We start from the raw sequence: 27,278 nt of genomic DNA, 5'->3' as shown, positions 1-27,278 counted from the left end.
GGGGGGGGAGGGCAGAGGCCTGTCGCCCCTGTCACGGACATAGATTGATCTGGTCAACTCCGTGACAGAACCTTAAGAAAAGTGGCTGAATGGTAAGTGGTAGATCTGGCAGCTGGTACCTCTTAAGGTCACTGTAGGATCTCTTAGCATAACTAATTTATTTTTCTCACAAAACTTCACTAAGACATTTTATTTTTTTTTCCAGAACTCATCATCCTGTCACCCAGGAAAATATGCTGCCATTAAGTGGTGTTCAGATAACATTCAACAATTTAATGCTTCATTGGCAAATATGTTCCTTCTATATGCAAAAACAACCATCTTGTTTAATCTCAGACTTTCTGACATGGGATGTTGGATGAATACTCTAAGCATAGGGAACGCAAACTGAAAAGGACTAAACAATTACTAGATAAACTCTAATCATATAAATAAGGCTAATTATACAGAAGGGAAATCTTTTCAATTGAATAAAATTGAGATGTTAAAACATTCCTCCTTTTCAATGAAAAAAAAAAACCAAACCTTCATACCATGCAAATAAACAACTATGCGAAAACCCATGAGCTAATCAAGCTGATTCTTCTATAAATAACTCCCTTTCCCTGTCAACGAAGAGAAAATGTTAATTCTGTTTCTGAATATTTGAGACCCACACAGACGCTACCACAGCTTGGGCCTATGCCTTGTAATGAAGTACACAGGAGAAGGATAAGAGAGAAATTGCAAACTGAAACTGTACTCCGGGTGTAGTTTTTTTAGGCAGCAAGCAAAGGCAGCAAATACAATTGGTAGGCTACATTTAGAGCCATAGTGGCTGCACGGAACTGAGTATTTCAGCAAATGTGCTCTCTAAATTATTTCTAGCTAAGGTCCCAAAACAAGAGTTTATGTTCCTTTATATGGAGGGCATGTTACAGAATTCAGGCCCTCCACACTCCACCAGCTGACCACCCTCTATAAACAATTCCCTGCAGTACATCATCGTCAAGCAGCAGGCTTTTTACAATGTCTGATTTTTCCGTTTGTCTACTCACAGTGTATATAAAAATATATATATATATATATTAAGTGCTTCTTGACATTAGTTGGTTGTGGAACTCCAGCTGCATGAGTTCAGAACAACTACTAGGTAATCAGGGTGAAATTTGACTGGTAAGAATGTTATTCCAATGCTAAGTTTAGATATTGCAAATTCCATAAAGAAATGCTTACTAATACTATTTAAAATCTTTCTCGTAATATTTGCACTGTAAGTGCAAAGACTCTCCAGCTTTCCTATCTGTTATGTAGCTTCCATATAATAAGCTAGAAATGCCAATAACCTCGTTAGTAAGGCAGTCAGCATAATTTATGAGATTTGAATGCTTATTACAATTCTAGCATCTGTATTCAATAAAAAGAGAGAAGTCCACTCCCACAAGAAAAAAATCTTAAGACAGGGACCATAGTAGCTTTGAAAATCCCAACTCCTATCTACAAATTTTAAGGCTTTTTTTTTTTTTTTTTCCAAAATTGGCAGTTATGAAAGTGCTATAAAACAGCATAAACAACACCAGATTTCTAGAAAGCCACTTCTGTCAGCCATTGGAGTTACTGAGAGCTATCACTGACTTACAACATAGCAGCTGCCATAGTAGCTGGAGGGTAGGCAGAGGTGCACTGCAAGCCAGTCTGCACAACATGGAAAACAGAATGAGGTTTCACAAAATTAGACATCTACATAGCCTAATCACTGGTAACAGAAAAAAGTTATTTTCACCAGGTTGTCAAATGAGTATACAATACATTCACCTCCCAGACTTCCTAAATTTAGGCAGCTTAGTGCCCCAACTTCTCATACCAAATGCTCCTATCGAGGAAGATAGGACTTGATGCTTCATAAGAAAGAATGAAATAGACAACAACTGAAACAAATGCTGTCAGTAATGCAATACCCCTGCCTACATACTAAGTAATACACCAGATAGATACCATAGGACATGACAAACCTTGAAAATTGCTCTGAAAATGGACAGCTATTTCTAGACAGCTAACAATATGAATGCATGTGTAAAACAACATTACTGGCGATACAAGAGTCTCTGAAAGAAAGAATCTCTGTGAAACTACACATTTTTTTGGTGACCACTGTGGAGAGCTCCTGCTCTCTGTGTTACCTTCTGACCACAACTGGTACAGCAGGGGGGAAATAAAACTAACTTTATCTGCTATGATAAACCTGACATATTTATTTTTCTTGAGCATGAAATATGTCAATAAGATGCACTGAGACTGTCCTTCAGTGACACAGCTTGAACAGCAATATTAGTGTAGATATGCCTCTACTACCTGCACATGGTTAATCACCACAGACTCCTTCACTGCGTATTGAGTCTGACAGAAAGCACTGCCTTAGCCAGATTCAGATTCCCAGGGAAAGCCACATGGAATCAGCGTGAGCAAATGTGACCAAAGAGTTATTTCTGTCTCAGCAGGGATTCATCTGATTGCTCATGGGGCTGAAAAGATTAATGATACAGGGTTACCTAGCACCAAAGAGTCAAGGCTAATTCAAAAGATTTTCCACTTGACATAGCAATGCTTTTTCAATCTACTTTCTCCAAGAAATGGTTCTAAACTATAAAATGAACCAGTTCAGAGCTCCTAACAGGTGAAAAACACGCAATGTATTGCAGAAGTCAAAATACTTATTCAGTATAAATTTATGTTTTGGTTAAGTTGTGTGGGATTTTTTGTTGTTTTGTTTGTTTGCTTGAAGACTTAGCTTCATATCATGGAATTTCTCTCAGCAAATCAGTGCCTCATCTAACCTTCCCACTGCATTACTGTGCTCGACTTAGTGTCACTTGCTGTTCTACAGTCCACAGGTGAATTTAAAACTTCTTTAGACATTGGTTTAGAGCACTGCCGGTGATACAGAAGATTTTTACCATTGGACTGCATGTCAGACCAGACTGTAGCATTATGCTGTAGGTGTGCTGATACAGCATGGTAATAATGGAAGCACAGGCTCCCTTCAGCCCCTCTTGCAGCATTGTTTTAGTATTTGGAAGAGATGATTCCTTTCACGTTGCAGACACATCTACTCATGTACAGAGCCTTGAACCTGGCTATAAGCTAGATCACACAGCTGACAGAAACAGCTTTGCTTAAGCATGCTAACAGTTTACCAGGGATACTGCAGAGATGACTAATGATTTCCTTCAACTTGCTGATGCTTCCTTAGCCACACTATCAGTTCACCCAGCTGCTTCTATAGAAAATGACAGGATTCTGCTGGGCACTGGTGAGGAGCTGGCAGAACGTCTGTTCTATTATGTACTGTTCTTGAGTAGTTTAATTTATGGGGCTGTTTTAGGTCAGTGCCACTTAGACACAAAGGAAACTGTCAGCAGCTTTTACCTGTGCTTTTGCAAAAATTGGTTTTCGCTTATGAGATTTGTCTCGTATTGGTTATAATCATATTCCCTCCTATCCTCTCATCCTAGTATCTATCTACTACTTTTTTATTACGATAAATATCACAAACCTAGGAATATGAAGTGACTGTTTTTTTAACTAGATTGCAACCAGCATAAAGTATGTTCCCATGCACAAGTTTCTGCTGGCACATCTGAATGCCCATATTTTAACTGGAATTCAAATTTCTCTTTGATGACTAGGAAATTTAAAGATCACAGGGAAGCATGCAATACATCATGTCCAAAAAAATCTGGCACAACCATAAGCTTCCACAGATGCAGTTTAATGGAAACTTTTTAAAAGGTTAACTGTCACCCCAGACCATAAATAACATAAATGAAAAAAGATGTTCATGTAGCCAACATCTGATGCATTCACAACAAATAAATGGCTACATCCAGCTGAAGTTATCTTCCTTCCTTTTGCTAACTCAGTAAAACGCCATTTCAAGAGTTGGCTTTTTTTTTTTTTTTTTTTTTTTTGTCTTTTTTGTTTTTTCTTCTTGAAATGGCAATCTGAAAATAATTTTGTGAAAGACGTAGCTCATAGAAGCAGTTGGTCTAATAGCTAGGACACCAATGCTGAACACAAGAGGATGGCATAGTAGAAATTCCTCTCCTTTCCACAAGAGAATTATGTAGCCTCTAGAGTGAGCCAGCAGATACATGCTTTAAACTACACATACAAAGACTTATAATCGTAGTATCATTTAAGTTGAAAGAGACCCTTAAAAGTCATTCAGTCCAACTCCCCACAGTGAATGGGGACATCTACAGCTAGATCAGGTTGCTCAGAGCCCAATCCAGCCCAACCTTGAATGCATTCAGGGAAGGGGCATCCACCACATCTCTGGGCAAGCTATGCCAGCACCTCACCGCTCCTACTGAGAAACCCCTTTCTTTATATACAATTTTTATCTCCCCTCTTTTAGTTTAAAGCCATTTTCCCTTGTCCTATCACAACAGATCCCACTAAGAATGTGTCCCTCGCCTTTTTATAGCCTCCATTCTAGATACTGTAAGGCCACTCTTGGGTCTGCCCAGAACCTTCTCTTCTCCTAGCTGAACATCCCCAGCTCTCAGTCTGTTCTCCTAGAGGAAGTGTTCCACCCCATGGATCATTGTTTGCGTCCCTTCTCTGGATGCTCTCCACGAAGTCCATGTTTCTCCTGAACTGAGGATTACACATCTGGACATAGTACTCCAGGTGAGGTCTTACAGCATAGAGCAGAAGGGCAGAATCATATCCCACACCCTGCTGGCGATGCTGCTTTTGATGCAGCCCAGGACACAGTTGGTTTTCTACACTGTATGGGCACATTGCTGGCTCATATCCAGCCTACCATTCACCAATACCCTTAAGCCCCTTTGACAGGGGTGCACTCTAACCCTACATTACCTCAGCTTTTAGCAATAGTGGGGGCTGCCATGAACACGGTACAAGACCTTGTGCTTAAGATTTGTTGAACCTCATGAACTTTTCCTGGTCCCAATGCTCAGAACCATCTAGGTTACTGAATGACAATCCCATCCTTCAGGCATATAGACCACACCACACATCTTGGTGCCATCCACAACTTGCTGAGGATGCACTTGGTCCCAGTGTCAACGTTGCTAATGAAGATGTTAAAGAGCACTGGTCCCAGTGCTGACCTCAGAGGGGCATCACTTATCTCCATCCAGACACTGGGCCATTACATAACTTCATTTACTCTACTAAACAAAGTGAATACTTTACAACACTGAAGAACAAGCTTCTAAAATCTGAATCTAATTATGCCACACTGCTGATATCAGAAAGAGGATGCCACTCAGAAGGCAGAACACCATGCTCATAAGCTTCACCATATACACAAAGAAGGGGAAAAAAAAAAAAAGTAGGTTCTAAGCAGTTTTTGCAAGAGGTATTTAGAAAATAATTCTGAACAATAGTGACAATCAGAGACAATTATATTCTATGTTTGATTAATATCCATGTAGAAAAGAAATATTAATCCAATAAGTAATTTTATACAATTACTTATTTACTTATTTGCACCTGTTGCTTTTAGTTCCAGTCAGTTATTTGAAGACAGAGGATAAACAGGTTCCTTCATCGACACTGCCTGCAAACAATATAGTAGCCCAGTCAAGAGAAAAATGTATGCATGCATGCATCAAATGAATTTCTTTCATTTAATTTCTGCAATCTTTATGTCCTTGTGCTCCCTTCATAACATTGTATTATTTTGTTTGTTTGGTTTTTTTAATCTCCAGTGCTAATACACTGATAATGAAGCAAATCATCAACCTGGCATTCCTAGATAAAATGAAGATGCAGGGCTCTTTTGCAATGAAAGAAAGAAAAAATGTTAACAGTATGTTAGGACTGCATTCCCAGCAAACTGTTGCTTTTAACACTTTCTTGTCAATGTTTACCAGCTGCATCAGTACCAAGCATATCACTGAACACATATACATTCTTGCAATGTAACCAGGAAGGCAAATCATTACAAAATTCACCTTGGCTACAGTCCTCAGGAACAAAGGTGACAAAAATGATGTGCAAATAGTCCTTCCTGCATTCTTCATTCCTCAAAAGTGAATTCCTCACAAGCTGAATCCAACCACATTAAAATTGGCAGGAGATGCTTTATCTGTCTTGTACAGTCCAGCAAAGGAGAGGAATTAATCTCTGTACCCAAATTACTGGGCCTGGTCCTTCAGGCAGAAAATGGCCACTCAGTGCCCAGACTGCTATGAATACCTCCAGTACTAATATGACTGAAATGAGAATGGTGTGAAAAAGAAAAGAGAAAAACATTGTATACTATCCAGCATAGAGCTGAATAAATACCAGCCATCTGTTTGTTCTGAAGATTTCCTACCAGTTTAGAGACAGCTACTCACTGGTAATATGTTCAACAATTTGGGAAGCTCCATAAGTGTTCTTTCCTTTATTCTGTATGATTTTACTGAAAAGAGGCTAAGTAGCACCATTTCTACACCTGAAAGAAGCAGAGGGTGCTGGGATGCTTATGGCAACAACCAAACTTTTCTGTATTCAAGGATGCTGCAGCAGCTTTGTTTTTCTTCAACGCGAGCATGAGGTAAAGGCTCACTGGGAAGTTCACTTACAGTCCCTATGAGCTGTAACTCAGCTCTCACAAAACAACAGCATTTCATCTAGCACAGCACTTGTGAAGGTTTCTTAGTTGATCTCAAATTGTTTTTAGCTTTCTCAGAGTCTTCCAAGATTGTAGTTCTTGTTCTTTTGTTAAGGAACAAAGAAAAGAAAGAAGCTTTGTGCATTCTCTAGTCAACACAGTAGAGTACTGATACCTTCTGAGAATGCATGTTTGTAAATTATACTAATAACCTGGCTGCAGTTTGGCTTAAGTTCTGTTTAGACTACTAGACATCCTGCACTGTTTTGAAATACTGTTCTGTATTTTGCATGGAACTCCTACAGTCACTGGGTCCAAAACCTCATTGCTCCGGATCTGTACAGCACTTAGAAGAGCTCAGGCATCTAAACAGTAACAACATAATCATCCCTTTTCTAATATTGGATATGTGAGTGCTGTCCGTAAGATGAACTTCCATACTGATTTGGTTGATTGTTGTTTTTTTTTTTCTCCATTTAAGCCTCAACAGAGAATAAAACTATCTGGATTTCAGACCAACCTGAATACTGTGATAAAAGATGATGCAAGAGAGAGTATATTTATGGTTCTCCTTCTTCACTGAAGGTGAACAGAAAATGCTGACTTAGATTTAACAGCTGCAATTCATCCAACTGCTACAATTTCTTCTTGTGCATCAATTTCTGAGGTAGAAATCAGTTGTTAAAAAGGTCAGTGAAAGCATCAGTTTTTCACTAGGGAAAAAAAAACAGAGTAAGAAGCCATAGTAAAGACTACGAGTTTTCATTTCTGATATTGCTTTAAAAAGATTATCTTCTTTGCCGTGTAGACAAGCAGTGACAAATTTTCCAGAATATCCAACATCCCACTCTTTTACGCAGCTTGTGACACCATACTTGAAGAGCAGATGAGCTTTCATGCAGTGTACTGGATCAGTATTGTAAATGTTGCCGTCACCTTATTTGGTCAGAGGTTTTTTAGGGAGTTACAATTCCTGCTGTGTCCCCACTGTGAGCTCCAGTAGAGATTCCAGCTGTAATGGGGCAGGGAACAGAAAGCTCTCATTTCAGCCTCTGTTTACTGATGCTTTCCCTGAGCACAGATCTTTCTCATTTTGTACTTACACCCTTTCAGCATTCCTCTCAATTTTACTTCCAAAACTCACAATCTCTGAACCTCCTATTTTATTTGCTAGATAACCTTTTACATCATTAAAAGATGAGTGCTGTCTCAAAAGTAACATCTATTTAATTATGTTGTCCCACAATATTGGTGGGATGACAGTAGGGTTGAGCCTTCCCACCAATATGCCATTATATTTTGTTGAGCAACTTTCTCTTAGTGCCAACATCACCACAGCAGCTGTGAAGCAGTGGCTCACCTCCACTGGTGCACAGTTTTAGGAGCACAGCATGCAGGCCTCTTATTCATCGCTGGTGAAGATGCTTTCCTAATGGTAGTGAATACTTAAAAAAATTGTGTTTTGTAGCTGATAACTTGCTCTATCAAATAGTGTTATTGTGATTTTTGATGCAGTTTCCATGGAAATAAGTAGGAAGAATTACATTCAGTGACCTACATCTTGCAAGGATAAATATTAATGATAAAATGATAAATATTAAAATGATATATATTTAAACAATTGTGCTTTTTGCCAAAGTTAAAGTGCACTAACATACACACACAAGCAGTACCAAAAAGCCTTGAGGCTGAATTTGCTTCTACAACCACAGTGAAGAAATTTGACTCCTCTAAAAAAGCACTGACACTCCGGACAACATGCAGATTAAAAGGATCCACGAGAGAAAAGTAGTTTTCTCTCGAAGTTTCTCAAGATATTACAAAGTCGCAGTGTTAGTAATCCAGTAAAGCATATTCTGAGGCAATGTGCAGAAGTAGCTTTTCTTTTTGGGCTTAGTTCATCTGTGGAAATAAAAACAACTTCAAATTTCTTTTGTAGAGAAAGTTATTATTAGTGTTACATTAAGTATCTTGATTAGTTGTCTTTATTTAAAAAAAAAACAAAAAAACAACTTTATAGATGATCACCACTCTAATTCGTATCTCTAAACAAAAGCCAATAACAAATAAGAATAGAGACCTTAATGTACTTTGAAGGTATATATGGCAGTGGATGTGTGTGCACAACATTTTATGATTTCTAAGTCTTAAATCTATTAAATTATAGAATTTGGTATTACATTTCTACAGTTAACTGGGACACTGCTGTGACTTCACTGAGTTAAGTGAAGACTCCAAGAAAAGTTCCTGCTTGGGAGCTTTAAACTGCAAATAGCACTCTGGAATATTTTCATTTTTAACTAAGTACAAAAAGGTGATCACAGCCCATGCCCACAGTAACAACTAGTGTTGCTAGTGTGTTTTTGAACACGTGTAGAAGTCTCCTCATCACCCATTTTCAATGACACTTACAGGTTTCCACTTTAATCTTTGTATTACCACTTAAGTGTAGTTAAGTTAGCTCAATCAACTAAAAATATTATTTTTGTTGGTCTTGTTTTGGTTTATAGCGAGTTGTTGTTTTCATGGGGAGTTTTTTTGGTTGTCTGTTTAGGTGGCTTTTTATTTTGCCAATGTTTACTCAGACCCAGAATAAATAAAAACCACATCCACAGAGAAAGTATGCTAAAATGTTAAACATACAGTAAAATATAAATTCTGCTCAATATTTTCCTATACTTCCATTTTGTACCTTGCATCCATAGCAGACTGCACTATTTATTGTTCATGTCACCGTCTTTATCATGCCAAACCACTACATCGTGTATACCAGACTTTCAATAACTATGACAACTGCATTGAATTCTATTCTTCTTCCTATCCCATCTTCCACCATATTCCATTCCTCAGTTGCACGCTCGAGTTTCTCTATGTTTTTCTGAGTCTTTTCCATATATTATTTGTTGGTGCCAAGTTTCGATAGAGATTAGAAATAAAATCTATGCTGATACTGAGGGAACTGCTGCACCAGGATTCCCTGAAAACAAGCTCTGTGGGCCAGAGAGTCCAGAGTCATCTCACTGTGCAGGCAAACACAGGCTGACATAATGTCCCTCAGACTCCATCCCATGCCTCACCTGCTGGTCCTCAGATGCTCTGGAGAGCTGTCTGCTCATACACACAGGCAAGTGATACTACCACCTTCCATAAATGAAGAAAAATTAGAAACATGAATGCACTAAAGCGTAAAAGATGTATTCAGTGGCTCAATGTCCAGGTGGTAACCAGTGACAAGCAGCATTCCTTGAGGAGCTGTACCAGGACCAGCGCTAATTAATGTTAACATGGACAGCAGAATTGAGGGCACCTTCAGCAAGCTTGCTGAGCCTTGCTGAGTGATGCAGGCAACGCACTGGAGGGAACCAACACTATCCAGAGAGACCCTGACAGGCTTCAGAGCCACCTCTGAATACAACTCTTCGAGTGTGATGCATTTCCAGTGTTATGTTTCAAAATTGGAAAATGTAAAATGCCCAGCATAAAGACATGGATCTTTTGGTGCGTGTCCACAGGAGTCCACGAGGATGACTAGAGGGATGCAGCACCTCTCCTACAACAACAGGCTGAGAAGACCTAGGCTTGTTAAGCCTGAAGAAGATAGTGGTAATATGACAACAGGTAATGGCTATAAAACAAAAGAGGGAGATCTAGATTAGATACTGGGAATAAATTCTTTACTCAAAGTGCAGTGAGGCACCACAACAAGCTGCCCAGAGAACATGTAGATGCCTCATTCCTGGAGTTATTCAAGGCCAGGTTGCACGGGGCTCTGTGCAATCTGGTCTAGAACAGAAGGTGACCTTGTCCAGTGCAGGGGCTGGAATAGGATGGTCTTCCAACCCAAACTATCTAATGATTCTGGGATTCTATAAAAAAAAGAAATGTGCAGAGCTTTAAACATTCTACTTCATGGCTTATGTTTAAGTGCCAGACTGACACAGGGAGATGAAGTATTAAAGAACGACATGAAAAAGCCCTTGGACAAGAGTACATTGCTCTCACAACAAATCAAATATCTATGTAGACAGATGCTGAAGAGAAGGTGAAATGTAAGAGTCCTAGTCAGCATTTAGGTCATTTTCCCTGTCAAATTAAGTATACTTCTGGATTCTCAATCCAAGAGCACTCACTACAAAGCATAAAAGCTTATTTGTTTATAAAGCATAACTTTTTACTGTAAGGAATTAAGGTTGTTCGCAGTAGATTCAGATTCATTCCTGTATTAAGACTTACAAAGGAAAACATTGCCTCTTTAGGCTTTTGGATAGTTCACTTTCCCGACCATTTGTTAATTGAACTGCTAGGCTATGTATGTGTGTAGTGCAAAGGTCCTTCAAAAATTAACTCCACTCTTCCCTGTAATCATCAGAAATATACACAAAGAGGCTGCAAATCAGATCACAGCCTGAACAACTCAAGAACAGTATGTCTGTCTACAAGAATGCAGAAACACTACAATTCCTAATGGCACTAGAATGAAATGAATCAAAAGAAAGTCATTTAAAATTAATTTACATAAAAAGCGGAACTGAAAAGTGGGAAAATAACACAAAGAAGCACATGGGACAGAAATTGGACAACCCAAATCCTGCAGGCTTTCCATAACATTATAATAACAGGAAGTTAAGAAAGCAATTATTTTTTTCATACTCGTGTGGAACATGAGTAAACTGTGTGTGTGTGTGTATATATATATATATATATATATATATATATATATATATATATTTACTATATTTATGAGTATACAGGCCCTAAGAGAGGAAAGAGCACATTAGACACAAGTGAGCAAAAAAGCTACCATTTCTGCAAGATGATTAAACGGAAATACAACGTAGGAAAAAAAACACTGGAGACTCTCTTCAAGACACTGTGCTTTCTGTAATCTCACAGCTGAGTTATAAAAATACACAACTAGCTGTGGCAGCACCGCTGTTTTAGCAGTCCATCTTAACACTAAGATTACCACCAAAGAAAAAGTTCATCTTTAGAGCAAAAATACCTCAAGGTCCAGCTTTATTGCTCAATGTCTTCCTAACAAAACAGTGAGCACCGCACAGCATTACAAAGTGAAGAAATATGTACTCTGGTCTCAATAGGGGAAAAGATTTATGGGAACTTAAAGTCAGATTCTTACTTCAAGTCAAATAAATTTACAGTGACTCAAAGTTGTTCAGGAGTAACCGGATGAGCGCGTAGTACAGACACATGATACACAGTGCCTTTGCAGCCTTGCTGAGTGATGTTATTAGCCACGAACTTGGGACTGATAATCAAGTGAAAACCCCCTTTGCTTCAGTGACATTATGCACAGTGAGGGTAAAGAATGACTCCTAGTTTTGGAACAGATCTTTACACTTCCTAAATATTCCAAGCAGCCTTGATAGTAGACATGGAAACAAGATGTGTTAAAAAGAAAAAAAAAATATATATATATACGTATATAATCTGCTAATCTAGCTACCAAATCTTTATCTTTGCTCCCACAATCATAGAATGGTTTGGGTTGGAAGGGATGTTTAAGATCATGTAGTTCCAACACCCTGCTATAGGCAGGGACACCTCCCTCTAGACCAGGTTGCTCACAGCCCCATCCAGCCTGCATTAAACGTACAAAGATCCTCTCCATTGCAGAAGCTGGAAGCATGGAATTAATTGTAAATATTGTGAATGCAGTAAGGAAAAACCTGAGCCTGAAGTAATGCACAGAAGAGCGTCTGTGCTAATAACACATTAGAGACAGACATTTTCACTGAAACTGTACAGCTGCATGCTATTTGTTCTGTTGTGAATTTCAGGAATTGTAATTAATCTTACTACAAATTAGCTACAGTACTATTCCCATTAACAACTGGCCACTTTTAGTAGAGGGCTACAGAGTTCAAACCTTCTTCCTTGGCAAGAAAATATAAAAAATACTACTTCTAGCTCCAAAATATCCCAGGCACTAAGAAACGTCTAAAAGTAATTATCACTTAATGATGAAATAAGCATAAGAAAGCATAATAACCGAAAACAATCAGAAATAATATCTACTGCAAAAATGGTTGTCAATAAATCCATGCTTCCAGAAAGCAGCAGGATGGCACATCTCTCCTCCTTACAGCCACACAGCCTCTTCTTCACTCAAAATTTAAAACATGTCTCTGACTGTGGGGTACCAGTCTGCATGCATGATTTAAACCCACATGTAAGGAGAAACACACGCCTAATGGCTCTTGGAAAAATCACAGCCTAATGAGTACAAGCAGCACAGGAACCTAGCAGATCTTTCACAAGTACATGCAGTTTCCCCCCTCTTTCCAGGCGACATACTTAAAAAAAAAAATACAGGCAAAATGTAGTCTTGCTGTTCCCATTGTTTCCAAAACACAGAAATCTGCATATATAGAAAGTATAGGTCGTTACAGTACTTCAGCTCAAAAATAAATTAACTGTTCTGCACCCTTGGTTTTCTGTCTCCAAGGTTACCAGTTGTGTTTTTTTTTTTTATGAATGCTCATGTTTACTTCTTGCATTTCATTCTTGTTTGCTTGTTTTGCATATATAAAAAGAGAGAAACTGAAAAAATATGCATTACAGATAGTTGCCATTTATAAATGGGCACAGAAGGTTACTTGCCAGTGACAAATTTGCCAAGTATTTTCCTTCTCAGCACAATCTGTGACAAAAGCTCAGAAAGCTACATGGCACGTAACAGCTGATGCTCATGACTAATTAAAGCCCTGGATCACAAAGCCCTACCAATGCCAGTTTTTCCACACAGAACCTGGAGGAACAAAAGGTGGCAAGAAATACTCGGGGAAAGCAAAAAAGTGGGAAGATTCTCTCGATTAGAAAAATATTAAATCCACAAATAAAGCAGTGCCACAAAGTTTGGCATGAAGTGAGCTCCAGAGTAGCCTGACCATTTTGTGAGATCCCTAGGGATCTGTACATCATTGTGAGAGAGGATCTCACAAGAAAGACTTCAGCCTCATAACTGAAACTACTTGGGGCCATCACATAGATGTTGCTCAATGAATTCAGAGCATGAGGAAAAAATAGTCAGAATTCACACTGATAGTACATTAGGCTTCTCAAACTGTTATCATCCTTCTGGCTGGAAGAAAAAAAACACAATATAGTAACATTAAAAAAACATTAAGAGCCACAGAGATCTTTTGCAGTAATATTGCCTGTGTCTTCGGACTAGACAAACATGCTCTTTGCCCAGGTTTGGGGCCAATGCTACAACTAATGAGGCCTACAATTCCATGGATTTCAACTGCAGAATTTTAGAGATTTTTTTTTTTTTTTCCTCCATTTGTTGTTCTAAATACCTACTGAAAGTCTAGCTACTTGGCACAAGAAATAAAGACCACAAAGATGGGACAGATTTATAAACCTCAAGATACACCCAGCCATTTAAGACAGCATCCCTTAGGACAACATTGCTTTTGAAACAATAAATGCTAGAGTTCATGGGTGGTTTGCAAAAAAAGCAAAAATAAAACAACTCTCCAGTCCACATTAATAATTTATTATCAGTTGAATGTAGCAAGCAGAGAAACTGAATGAATATAAGGCTACAACTGTTCTCCACATTCCCTGAAAAACAGAAGAGGCAACTAAAGAGTAATTTCTTGTTAAACACAACTTGATTTACTCTTTTACTTCCTCATATTTTCAACTTGAGACTTAGAATCTAAACCTCTCCTTTGGTGGCTCCCATCTGTTTTCAGATTTGAGAGTGCTCTCAAGTGACTCTGAGGAGCCATAAAGCACACATTTAAATAACCCAACAAAAAACTACGTTCACATACTATACAGCTACATGATACTACAGGCAGGCTCCCAGCTGAAGCCGTGGGAGAGCTGGTGCTGGCACACACCAGGACTCCAGATGAGTTGTATCTTGGGGATAAGGCAGAGTCCTAAGGAGAAGGGAAAGCCAGCTGAGAAACAGCTTGCCACTGCTCATGACTGAGCTGTCATACCCTGGAGTGGCAGTGTCTGAACTCCCTAATTGATCTTGTCAAAGAAAGAGGGTGTAACCAAGCTGAATATTCATACTGATCACAATCCTCACTCTGAAGCTTACCACATGGATGCTGTGGAATTTTACCTACTGCAGAATAATTTTCACTATCCAATACCATAAATAACAAACTTTGCATTTTATCTGTTATATCAAGCATCAGACAAAAAGCTTTGCAGAAGGGCACTGGAGAGTAGAAATCTGGCATAGCTATTCAGAAAGAAAAATGACAAAGATGGATAATTAAGGGAAAAACATGAATAAGGAATTTCATTTCTCAGAAGGTACGTAGAAGTCTCTGGACATAGTACCTTTCTTATTCCATGCAAAAATTAATCCTTCAGACATTTGCAGAAAACAACCACTTTATGTACAGAAAACAGATATATAACAATAGCACTAAGGTGTCATCTTCATCTAGCCCATTCAAGTTGATCTAATATATATAAGCTAAGTGGGATTTTTCCTCAAAGTTTTTTTTATTCCTGTCATGTACAGTAGCTATTGCAGATACTTGTTACCATAGTAATAAACCAGGCTGTGGAAGTACAAGCAAGAAGCTGTAAAACATTACTGTAACTAAAAAAAATAAACACAGTTAGCTATTTTTTGCTGAATATTTATCAAGTTTTAAGTTTTTTTTTTTTTTTCTTTTTGTGCATGTGTCTCTTTTAAGATATGTTACTCACAAGAATATCTGGAAAAAAAAACAAAAGGCTTTCAAATCAACACGTATATCTAACCAAATGTAATTGCATGATCATTTTTGGAATATTTGAAGCTGTCTCAGAAAGTCAATAGAGCATGTACATAACTCTAAGCACATCCAACTGGCTTCGATTAATTTAAATATGCTGGAGAAACACGTGCAGCCACATACTTCACTGACTAAAAATCAGAAATAACTTAGATATCAAAGAAAGCCATGAATATGTTCTCCTTTCAGTATGGTAAAAAAAAGATCTAACATTCTAAGTTTGGTGTACAAAGCCTTTTTTTTTTTTTTTTTTTTTCTTCTCTCTCTCTCCTTTCTCCATTTAATTACTTTGTGGTTCTACATTGAATATCAAAAGTCACCTGTTTACCCTGGAACACATCTTTATTTTTCTTCAATTTTGTGTCCACAGTAACTATGTTTTGTGCTAAGCTTTGCAGTTTCTTTTCTGCCATTTCTGGACTCAGATGCTATAGTATATTTATTTAGGGCTAATAAGTTACTCATCAATACCTAAAGAGAACATGATCGCAGCTAAGCATAACAGACACCCCATAAAGATACCTTTATTTGGTAAGGACCTTGCATGACAAAAATTTCAATTAGTGAAAAAGATCAAACACCCAACTGTAATCCGTCAGAGCTATCTAATGTCTTTCACATTGATTTTATCAGAGTTTGGCACCCATGAGTGCCTTGAGATTTTAAGATATTCATGAAATGTCTCATTCATCACCAAGAGATCACAAAACAGAACTAAGATGGTATACGTCATTCTAGAGAACAGAGTTGTCACAAATCTTTGATAAAACTCTTTAGCATGGAAATTCATGTATTCTAAGATGTTCAAACATCTTAAAAACAAGTAACTACAGTTTTGTCTGACCGATCCCCAAGGTTCAGAAAAGCGATGCATTGAGCTGCATTGGATTCAGAATTGCTTCTCACTTACACTATGGGTTTCTGCTTAGCTCACGGATTTCTCCTCCAAAAGCAAACTCAACCCACGGCTGATTTTCTAAGATCCACAAGTTCACTGCAATTGTGTATTTCTATGCTGAACTTTACCAAAAGCTGACAAAGAAAAGCCCTAATATAGCATACAGCATAGCAGAATCTGTATTTTATGCTGTTGGCATGTTTAGACTTCAGCAAGACATATACCTTTTCTCATGTTTACTCATATCCTGAATTAATGTCACATAGAATGCAGTTTCTATTTCTCATCAGTTAGATTCACTTAACACCACACTGCACATGGTTAAGAAAAAATAAGTGAATAGACAAGTTACTTGTATTTTTTTTTTTTTTGGTATCCATTACTTTCTTCAAATACTACACACACACACACGGACTCCTATTAGCCTTTGCTCAACTATACATGAAGTATACTCTAAAAAACAGTATAGACAGTTGTTTTTTCACTCACTGAAAATCAATTTCAGGTGGAAAAAAAAAAAAACAAACCAAACAACCAAGAGAACAAAGAATTCCAAAAAGTAAAATCTCTCCTTACATCTCCTTACACAAGATAATGCTACTGAATCACAAGGTTCTTCTCACATATCTAGAGATGCTCATTTTACTTTGTGACATTTCCCTCAGAAATGTGACCTTAGCAAGGCAGTTTCACACATGAATGACTGCTTCTGTAACTGGATGATCTTCAAGTAACTTTCATACCTTATCTGGTGGAAAAACAGGCTCTAAGTGGGGATTTTTTGGGGTGCTGGAAATAATAGAATCTTGCCTTTTTATCTGACAAGAGCACAACTAATGTCTCACTGTTACTGCTTGTATGAAAGAGAAAGTAAATAGACAGCCACATCTAACAGGTGTCATTGCAAAGTAAAGCGTAAGGCAAATGACAGGATTTTAAAATAACTTGAGATTGATCTAAAGTCCTTCAATATTTGCAATATTTTTAATTACGAAAATATGATATAAGTTTAATTTTCTTCTTTAATATTTAAATCTACTTTTCCTAAAATTTATGACTGAGTGAAAATGTTACAAAATGAAAAATACACTATTTTTGTTAAAAATTCAGCATTGATTTGTAGAAATTTATAGTTTAAATAAAAATCAGGAAATTGCTGAAAGCAGCCACAGACTTACGGGCTGCAATAACTATGCATAATAAATTTACGGAGTTAAATGTTACTAAAAAAAAAAAAAACAACATACTCATTTGTGTTCAAAAGCAGCATGAAAACTAAAATCAAGCAAATTTAAAGGGCAGAAATTGAAGACAACACAAACACTTCATGGCAACTACAGACAAACTATAACTCCAGATTTCTATTCCATTTCAAACAGCCAGACCAGAGGTCTGACACTGCATCTTTAGAGGCAAAGCATTTAAATATTTAACATATTTGACTGTAATTTCAGTCTTTTGAATCCATTATCAATGTTCACAGTTTTATCATTATCTGAAGCATCCGCTACAGGGTTAGGACTGCATTTTCTTGCTGAAGGCTGACTAAGACTTCAGAGATTCTGGCTCTCAGCAGCAATGATAACAATGGAGTCTCTTGCGTTGACAGCTTTGTGTTCACATAGACAAGCTTTGGTCCTTATCTTAGTTTTCTTCTACCCTCACTAAGATCATGCAAAAACTTTTGATTATTAGGTAATCAAATTACAAGGGTTTGTACATTATTTTTGATTTTTTTGTTTTTTAAATTTATTACATAGACTGAACAGAAGAACACAAAATTATTCTGCCTCATGTTTCAGATTTTTTAATTCAAATTTTGGAGCTATTTTATAGCTCCAAAGTGCACCTTCTTCTAACTTGAAATACTTCCTGAATCAGTGTTAACAAGACAAACAGCAACAGAGCATCACAGATCAATTTGCCTTATAGGTCATCAATCAGCGAAAAGTTTAAGAAAATATTTAATGGCTTTTAAGAGTACACTTAGCCTTTACTTTTTGGAGCAACAACAAAAACTTATTTGTTACTGCATCAGGATTTGTGAATTTAAACCGAACCCTAAAGGTCTGATCCAAAGAATCTAATGCGAACTTTTCACTAATATTTTTTCAGCACATTTCCCAGATACTGAGCCTAATGTTACAGGTGTGCAGCATAAGCAGCTCTGAACTCATTTTCCTAAGTAGTAAATACAAAAATAATCAAAAAAGCTAATAACACAAATTAGTTGCGCACATGATCAAACAGGCCTGGAAGTTAATGAAAAACACAGACATACTTTTTTTCAAAAAGTAAAGCTAGCCTAGATAGTACTGAGAACAGGGTCAGTCTGTACTGTAGTTTTCTTTCACTTGAAGTTTCTTTGCTGCAATACTGCACCAAGAAATTATGAATGACCTAAAGACAAGGGGGTAGGTAAATACAGGGTTCCTAGAAAACCACAGAACAGACACTGGAGGAACTGGAATGGAACTGCTTTGTTCCAAGACAGACATGAAACACAGCAAGATCTGTTGTGAAACAGGATGTCATGAAAGCTTCACTACTATGCCTCACTTTTGTGTATTACCGTATTATATTTTAGAAAAAAATGGATTTGAATATTTGGATACAGTACAGAAAATAACTATTAACCAAGCTATATGAACTTCTATAATTTAGACACTATCTCAAATTAGTATAGTTTTTCCCGCACCTTAACAGATTTTTATCAAGTATATGAATCATCTTTTATTACTTTCAAAAAAACCCTATGTGCTACTTGAAAGAAGAACAAGGAAATTATCTTGATGCAATATAAAATTACAATCATCTTATCATTAGAAGAAATCAGTCTCTTCCTCTCCCTTTTTGCTGCTTGAACTTCCTATTTTGACATGTTATATATCTGTGTTATTGAACCAGTTGCAATAAAGAATGCGGATTACATGAGGGAAAACTGAAGCTTTCCCAAGGTTGAATGCAACTTACCTGATGGGCAGAAAACAGGCAGTCACAAGCTAATCGTGCAGTTATTAAAGCCATCACCAACAGCCACAGACTGCTGCACTGTCCAATAAAAAAAAAAAACTGTAAGAATATTGATTACTTCTGGGACTGAAGTCTCTCATCGGTGCCATTCACTGTAAAAATATTTTGCCTAGGACTAAATATCTATTGAACTGTTTAAGATGGTAAGAAATTCCCTGCTTGCTCAGGTCCACGGTACATTTAGATTTCAGGTTTCATCAAAATATTAGCAGCTAATGAACACATTTGTCTTTCTACATTGATTCAGATATGCCTACTTACATCTTACAAGCAAGTTATTTCATCTGTCATCTTCTAAAAGAATTACTCCCATTCAGAGTCTCTTATAGACAAAAAAAATAAAATCACCTGTTAAACCCTCAGGAAAGAGCTCAAACTCTACGACAATTTAGGAAAGCTAATGCAGATCTTGTACTTTTTCAAGAGAGCAAGATGGTATCATCAAAAGCAAGGAGGGACTGCTCTAACCATCAGCTACAGAAGAAAATGGTTATTCAAATCTACACAAGCACCCAGTGAAATGATAATTTCCTACTGACAGTTATTCTGAATCTGGTCTTGAAAATACAGGTTTGTTGAAGTAGTGATAAAATTAAGATCTTGCCACATAAATTCAGACTTCAGAGCCAACAGCATTTAATATTCAGAACAGACAAACAGGTCAACTTAACAGTGTAAATACCAGCAAGATGTCCATTCCTAATATTAGGGTTCATCAATTTAGGAGTTGCCAATACAGAGTAGCCTTAATATTCTTAGAATGTGTGCAGAATTGCAGAACTCAGGGAGATAAGCAGATGACTTTGTGCCCACTGTGGCAGTGAAAGCCTGGCTGCAGTCCACCACTAACAGGGCAGCAATTTAACTGCACCTACAGAACCTAAGGAACTACACAGTTTTCTCAATTGCCATTTAGTGGGATCACATTCTTCTCTGGAGGAAGCAACACTCTCAGGTGGCAGTGAGGGCTACCTTCCTGACTCACTTCCCTAGGCTCAGGTTAGCTCTATAGATATCAGCTGGTTTTGGTATCCACCATGGACTCCTTCATTTTGCATTTAACCCACACAAAAATTAATACTGACACATAACTGCCTTGCTAAGCACGGGGCACTGAAGCTACAGAATATACTTTTAAATCTTTGCATACATCTCAGAAAGGGAGGAAGACACCTAAAGACTCCTGTGAACACATTCTCTACTCACAGATGTGTGCTAAAATGCATCATAATTCCTTGCATTCATTTTTTCTTTCCTATTAAAGCTACATATCCAATAACCTTCATAACACTTCGCCTCACACACTTGAATGTGCTGTGTATTTTTCCTTACAGAAATACATCTTTGAGGAAATATCACATCTTTAAATACTAGGCTATATAATTTTTTTTGAACTTCAGAATGATAACCTAGTAAAGATCTTAATAAACTAGTGAAAGCGATAATTAGTCTTAGCTGCTCTGAAAGTATCTTACTTCCTTGTATGTTCTCTTTGGCCAGGTTTAAATTACATTGTTACATGTGATTTATCACTGACAACTTCTCCACACCTAGAAAAATAAGAGAGTCAGCTCTGAAGCTTTCTTCAAGCCCCTAAAATGGTCAACCAACCCCATTTAATCCTTCCAGAGAGGATTCTATGGTCAACCTAAGCCTAGAAACTTGCTGGGCTTACTGATAGAAAACCAAATCCACTCTTCCCATCTTCTCACTCCACAACCTCAGATTCTCTTTGCAATACGTATTTTTCTACCTCCAATATCCCTTCAACCAAGTAGCCAAGCTAATGCTACTGGCATTTTCTGAACTCTTGACAGAAGTTTAACAAGGTTTTTTCAGGGGAAAAAGGCCAGTTCAATGCAAACACTACCAAAAGGCAAGAAATAATGCTTGGCTTTAACACAGTTACTCTAATAATAACTTGGCAAAGACCACCATTTCATGCCTTCCAGATGGCATTTTCACGGTCAGAAAAACAGTTACAGTCTGTCCAGTGGCAGATGCCTTTCTTCTACAAAGACATACATGGCAAAAAACAAATGCTCCTGATCCAGAAAATTTCCCAGTGTAAGTACATTTCAGTTCCACGTGCTGTCACTATTTGCTAGTAGACCTTTTGAGCTCACAGGCTGACCTGATGTCTGTGCTTACTGTAAGTCATGTTGCCTGATGCAGTCTTTCATGCTGGCTGGAAGGCCATTTTTCCTTTCCTGAAGTCTTTTCAAATTTATTCTTTAGGACAGTGTATTACCCATTTCAATCTCATTTAAGCATTTACCCTGTTACTCATTTACCTAATTATCCCATTTAACAAGTCACATTTGACTAAATATGGTTTAAAAAAAAAAAAAACACACACCTAGGAAAGCACTGTCAGTTACCAGGTACACTTCCAGGCAATTGGAAGTTGCTGGACTTAGGCCATACTAATACCATTACAACAGCATTCTCATTAGCACATTTTCACTGTAGCAGTGGATGCTGTGCAAGCAGCCTGACGCTTCCTTTAAAACACAGTCCTAGCTTTAGGAATCTCAGAAGGCACAAGGCAGCAAAGAGAAACAACCAGAAGTTCAACAGGGCCTCAGAGCTTCAGCAGCCTCATTGTGATCACAGTCTTATGGCCATGGCTATCACCACAGAGGGAAGCAGCAGAAACTCCTCCTGACAATGAGGACCAGCAGGGTCAGAGTAACAAAGGTATACAGCTTTCAAACAGAACAGAGAGACAGGGACTGGTGCAGCAGCATTATACCTGGGTACTGGACATTCTAAAACTTGTTACAGATTTAAAGATAGCTTAAGAAGCCTTACAGTAGGGGGAACTCAGTTGCAACAATTTTGTATACACAGCTATCCCTCCTATGTCCTGAAACCAAGCTTTGGTTCAAGAACAAAGCATGACTAACAGACGACTTCTGTTCCCTCTCCACAGTGGAACCCCAAACTGACAGGTTCCACACACCCCAGCAGCAGCCATGTTCTGCACTCGAACACCATGAAAGATACTCAGTGTACCCTAAAGCACGGAAAGGTTCATTGCTTATTTTAAATGAGGGGAAGGCAGGCTTGGAGGGTTATTATGCAAGAAAAACAAGCTTCACGTCAAGATAGGGAAACTAGCATTTTTTAATTCCTTAACTCCACTGCAGCTTTAGTAGGTACTGGAAACTACAGCTCAAGACTTTATTTAGCCTTACTGGTACTGTATTGAATCTTGCCACTGAGGTGGCAAGAAGCAAAATCAGACACACAGATGCTCATGCTCCAGAAAGAAAACCTGCCACTCTCCCCTGTATGGATTTCAAAACAAGACTGATTTTGCAAGAATATCATGGAATGTAATCAGAGGTACTCCTGGGAAAACAGATGAGCCTTTGCTTGTGGAAATCAAATTTAACATATCTTCAGAACCCTCTAACTAATTATAATTCCTAAAACTGTTTATTTTGAAAAGAACACGCACAACTGCCCCAGGCTGCCACTCCCACGACCCCATACTGCCATCCGGCACCCTGCTGCTCTCAACTGCAGTGGCATAAGGAAACAAAGGAGCAGCTCTCAGAATCCAAGGCAAATTGACTTCACCTTTCATTCTTTTCTAAAGATGAGCAGATTTAGCAAGTGCTCCAAGCATACAGATGCAGTATGCCTTCTGCTGATCATTTCCAACAAGGTAAGAAACGGGCTGTGGATATCTACAGAAATTTTTCACTCACCCAATCACTCTATCACTGTTATTCTGCCACTTCCCACTTCTTGTATTTCTCAACCTCCCCTCAGCCTGTAACACTGTCAAACGCTGCCCCAGACGAGATACTGATCAGGCTATTACTCCTTTACCATCCTTCTGGTTTTGTGCGTATATACACCATCTGAACAGGTACAGGTTTGTGGACTATTAGCAGACCTGATCCCATGAAATAAAACTTTCAGTACAGATATCTTCTACATCTCCTCTGGATACATAAGTAAGAGAAACCAAAAAATTAAAAATATTTACCTGCCTTAGGCAGTAAAAATCCATACACCTTAATTATTTTCTGCAATTTTCAACTTATCCCTTTTCCTTTTGTCTGCTACACTATACTTCTATATTTTATAACTGGAAAAAATATAAAGCTTCACACTGGAAGGGAGGACTGTAAGTCATAGGGTGGCTTGGGTTGGAAGGGACCTTAAAGTCCATTTAGATCCAAGTTTCTGCCATGAGCAGGGTTGCCACCCATCAGATCAGGCTTCCCACAGCTTCATTCAGCTTGGCCTTGAATGCCTACAGGGATGGGGCATCTACAGCTTCTTTGGGCAACCTGTGCCAGTGCCTCACCACTCTCTGAGTAAAGAATTTCCTCCTAGCATTTCTTCTAAATCTCCCTTCTTTTAGTTTAAAACCATTTCTCCTTGTTCTATCAGTATCAGATCACATTAGAAGGTCTTTTTTTTTTTCTGTTTATAATTACTGGAAGGCCGCAAAAAGGTTTCCTCAGAGCCTTCTCTTCCCCATGCTAAACAAGCCCAGCTTCCTCTGCTTCTCCTCATAGGAAAGCACTCACCTACCTAGGCAAGGCCTATGTTAGGTTAGTGTATCATCTATTCTGTTTTGTTGTTTTCTTTTTTCCTTTTCCAGTACTTTGATATTTTTGAAGAACACTGCCTTACTTCTGACACCCTCCCTTATCTTGACACTTGGCTACGCTGAACTTCTTCACGATTTCCTCAAGTCTTTGCTGAGGGATCTCTTCTCTGAGTCACTCAGTGACTACACAAAGTCAACACACATGGTGCTCCCACTTATCTGACTGCATTGCACCACGGAGGTTTATGTGCCTCAATCCACTGCAGTCCTTCCTGTGATATTCTTGGCAGAATATCACACACTACACATCCGTTCTCTTCTTTTTGAAAAAAATGGTGGTACCATTTTCATTACTGCTTGCTCATCTGGTAAAACAACCTTGCAGAACTGCAGGGCACTCTGTGGCAACTGTATTGCCCTTCGCAGCAACACACTACCATCACAAATGGACAATACCAACTGTTTGACTCTAAGTCTTATTTTTTTTTTTTTTTTTTTTTTTTTTGATACAAACTTTTTCTTCTGCTTTAACTCTAGTTCATAACTTCTGAATTTGCTGTCAAATTTTTCTAGTCAATATATTATTGAAAAAAACACTGTAGAGTGGTCAGCTTAATATTTCTCTTGTTTCAAGCAACAGCATTCTCAGTAAATAAAGAAGCAAAATAAATCTTTGAGATAAGTACAAGAGAAACTTTTAGTACTTTGAGATACTGATTCTTAGCTTTTACAAGAAGCTATAACATTTTAAGTCAGTTTAAATCATACTTGTGAGGGGTTGTAGCAATGTCCCTATTAACCCCCATGTAAAAATCTTAGTTTTGTGACCTCTGCTTTGGTGCACAAGGACTTGGGCATGCATCATCCATGCCCTATTTGCAATCTTCCAACACACATTGCACAACTTCCATCAGTACTGGCTTGTCATACACATTTCGTTTTACTGTAGTATTAAGGAGAACTTGTGCATGTCTCTTCTCATATAGGCCCTGCATTACATTAGGTTTTAAAACTGTTCCCAGCTGAGTAAATAGAAAAATCCTTCAAAACTGCACAAAGCAGGTAATAAACAGAATAGTTTCCGGTGCCAAGCAGTAATGATCATCTTTAGTGGTTTTAGCTGGCAATTAAATAATGGCTGCAGACTGAACTTTTAATTTCATTTCACCGCTATGACCAACTTTTATGCAAAAGTCTCACAATATTATATGATTTCCCTTCTCTCTCATCTCTTTTATATATTTCAATATGTTCCACACCATCAAGGAAGCCTTTCAACATAACTACGATTACAGCTGCTGAATGGTTTGCAGCTAACACCATGGATGATTTTCTGTGTTGCACTTTGAAAATGCACAATGTAAAACTTCACAGACCCAATGAGGAGCAATGTGAATAATGGCAGCTCTGCTGCAACCTACTACAGCCAGCTACTAAAACTGCAGAAAGCCAGGTGCAGATGTCAAGCATATGGCAACTCTCCGTTGTTCCCCACTCTGTACTTTTGTGCTCCAGCATTTGGCCTGGAGCATGCACAAAGCTCCCTAGGAAACAGACTGATCGCCTGCAATGGCACCAACACATTGGAAATCCTCTTCATGAAGACTAATGTCCTTTTAGAGCCTCCATACAGAACTCCAAACATTGTAAACAGCACAGTGAGGCTTAAGTGGGCACGGGAGTAGTTCTGAATATACATATATTTTTTTTAAATATAAAAAGAAGATTCCAAATCTAAATGGTTGCTAAATGAGGCAATAACTCAGAAAAGAAACAGAATACTGAGAACATCTTCATTAGATTATTAGATCTGAATCTGAAAAAAGATATTACTGCAAACTGACATTAACATTTCTCTTTCTCCTGTTTCAGCAGCAAAACTGTCATGTTATGCTGGCTTTGTCTCAGTCATACCTGTTTCTCAGTATCACCCACACACCAAGCACTGAGGATTTCTAATGAATCAAAATATCCATCATACATCCAAGTCACTGCATTTCGATTCAATTATTCTTAATTATATTTTTAAAGAAATTACAGAGTACTACAAGCAAGCCAAATGCAATTTCATTTCATTCAGAGATTTTACTCTGAGTCAGCAGTATGAATCAACTCAAAGCTCATGAACTACTAGCTTCATGCAGCCAAACAGTAAACTGCTCCATTTTACACAATTTCCTTTTACAGAAATGCATTTTTTTTGCCCCTCAGATATGTATTTCTGTTGGTAATGTTTCTAGAGGAATAAAAGGAGTTTCTGTATTAATTCCATATTTGTGGGTTTTGCAGCATAACAATGTCTCTCAAACAACACATTCTCCAAATTGGGAAAAAAAAGGATGTGACGGATGGAGCACTCTCTGGATAAGGAATTGGCTGGATGAACCACAACTCTCAGAGCATGACAATGGCTCAGTGCCCAAGTGGAGACCAGTAACAAGTGGCATTCTTCAGGGATCAGTGTTATTTAACATCTTCAGAACAAGGGAAATGGCTTTGAACAGGAAGAGAGTAGGTTTAGACTAGAAATTAGGAAGAAATTATTTGCTCTGAGGGTGGTGAGGCATTGGAACAGATTGCCCAGCAAGGATGGGCTGGATGGGGCTTTGAGCAACCTGGTCTTGTGGAGGTGCCCCTGCCTACAGCAGGGGATTGGAACTGGATGATCTTAAAGGTCTCTCCCAACTCGAACCATTCTATGATTCTGGGATAAATCTTAAAACACCAAAAACTCCTCCTGAAGAACAAGGCGGCAGCCAAGCCTGGCTCCTGGGGCAGCTGCCCAGCCACAGAGGGCACACAGTAAGGCCAGCCTCAGCACCACCTCCCCCTGCCACACTAGATGTGCTCTTATTTTGTTAGAAAAGCATAAGGACTAAGAATCTATTTCCATACGAGTAGATAATCTGGCCTGGACCACATTGTTTCACTTTATATACAAGGACTAATAAGACTCTCAAAGATCTTCCAATAGATCATCACATTCAAAACACACACTTCAAAACTGAGAAATATTTATTTTGGGGGAATCCCCTGTAAAATAAAATCAGAGATGTATTTTTGAAGTGTGCAATTATGCATTTTAGTTTTCCAATCAAACATAAAGTAATAATTCCTCACACACATATAAGAAATGAGGTCCTCAAATGTCTCCTTCGTTATTAGGTGAACATGACAGATTCAGAGTTTACTCAAAAGATAAGGAAATGTGGGATTTTATGGACATGGTAGGAAGACACTGGGAGCAGGCTTCCCTGCACAGGCTCTGAGCTACGTGTCTCCAACATAGGATTCCTTACTCAAGCTTTGTTTTCCTCGTGTGCAGTCAAATCATTCTGGAGACTACTAGTCTAAACAGGAAGTTAAATCAATAAACTTCATCTC

At 38.2% G+C, this 27,278-nt stretch overlaps 1 long non-coding RNA gene across 1 annotated transcript in view; it reads right to left on the bottom strand.

Moving 5' to 3' along the window:
- The window catches only part of LOC122175214, a 185,832-nt gene extending 166,493 nt beyond the window's left edge, over positions 1 to 19,339 (bottom strand). Inside the window, exon 1 of the long non-coding RNA XR_006177347.1 lies at positions 19,259 to 19,339. This is a non-coding gene — a long non-coding RNA (uncharacterized LOC122175214). The remainder of the gene's footprint in view (positions 1 to 19,258) is intronic.
- Positions 19,340 to 27,278: the final 7,939 nt, after the last annotated feature.

This window comes from Lagopus leucura, unplaced genomic scaffold, assembly GCF_019238085.1.
Source record: "Lagopus leucura isolate 7727_CA_CO unplaced genomic scaffold, USGS_WTPT01 Super-Scaffold_739, whole genome shotgun sequence".
Taxonomy (NCBI): Eukaryota; Metazoa; Chordata; class Aves; order Galliformes; family Phasianidae; genus Lagopus; species Lagopus leucura.
Note: the sequence above shows the minus strand (reverse complement) of the source record. Positions and strands in the feature narration are given on the sequence as shown.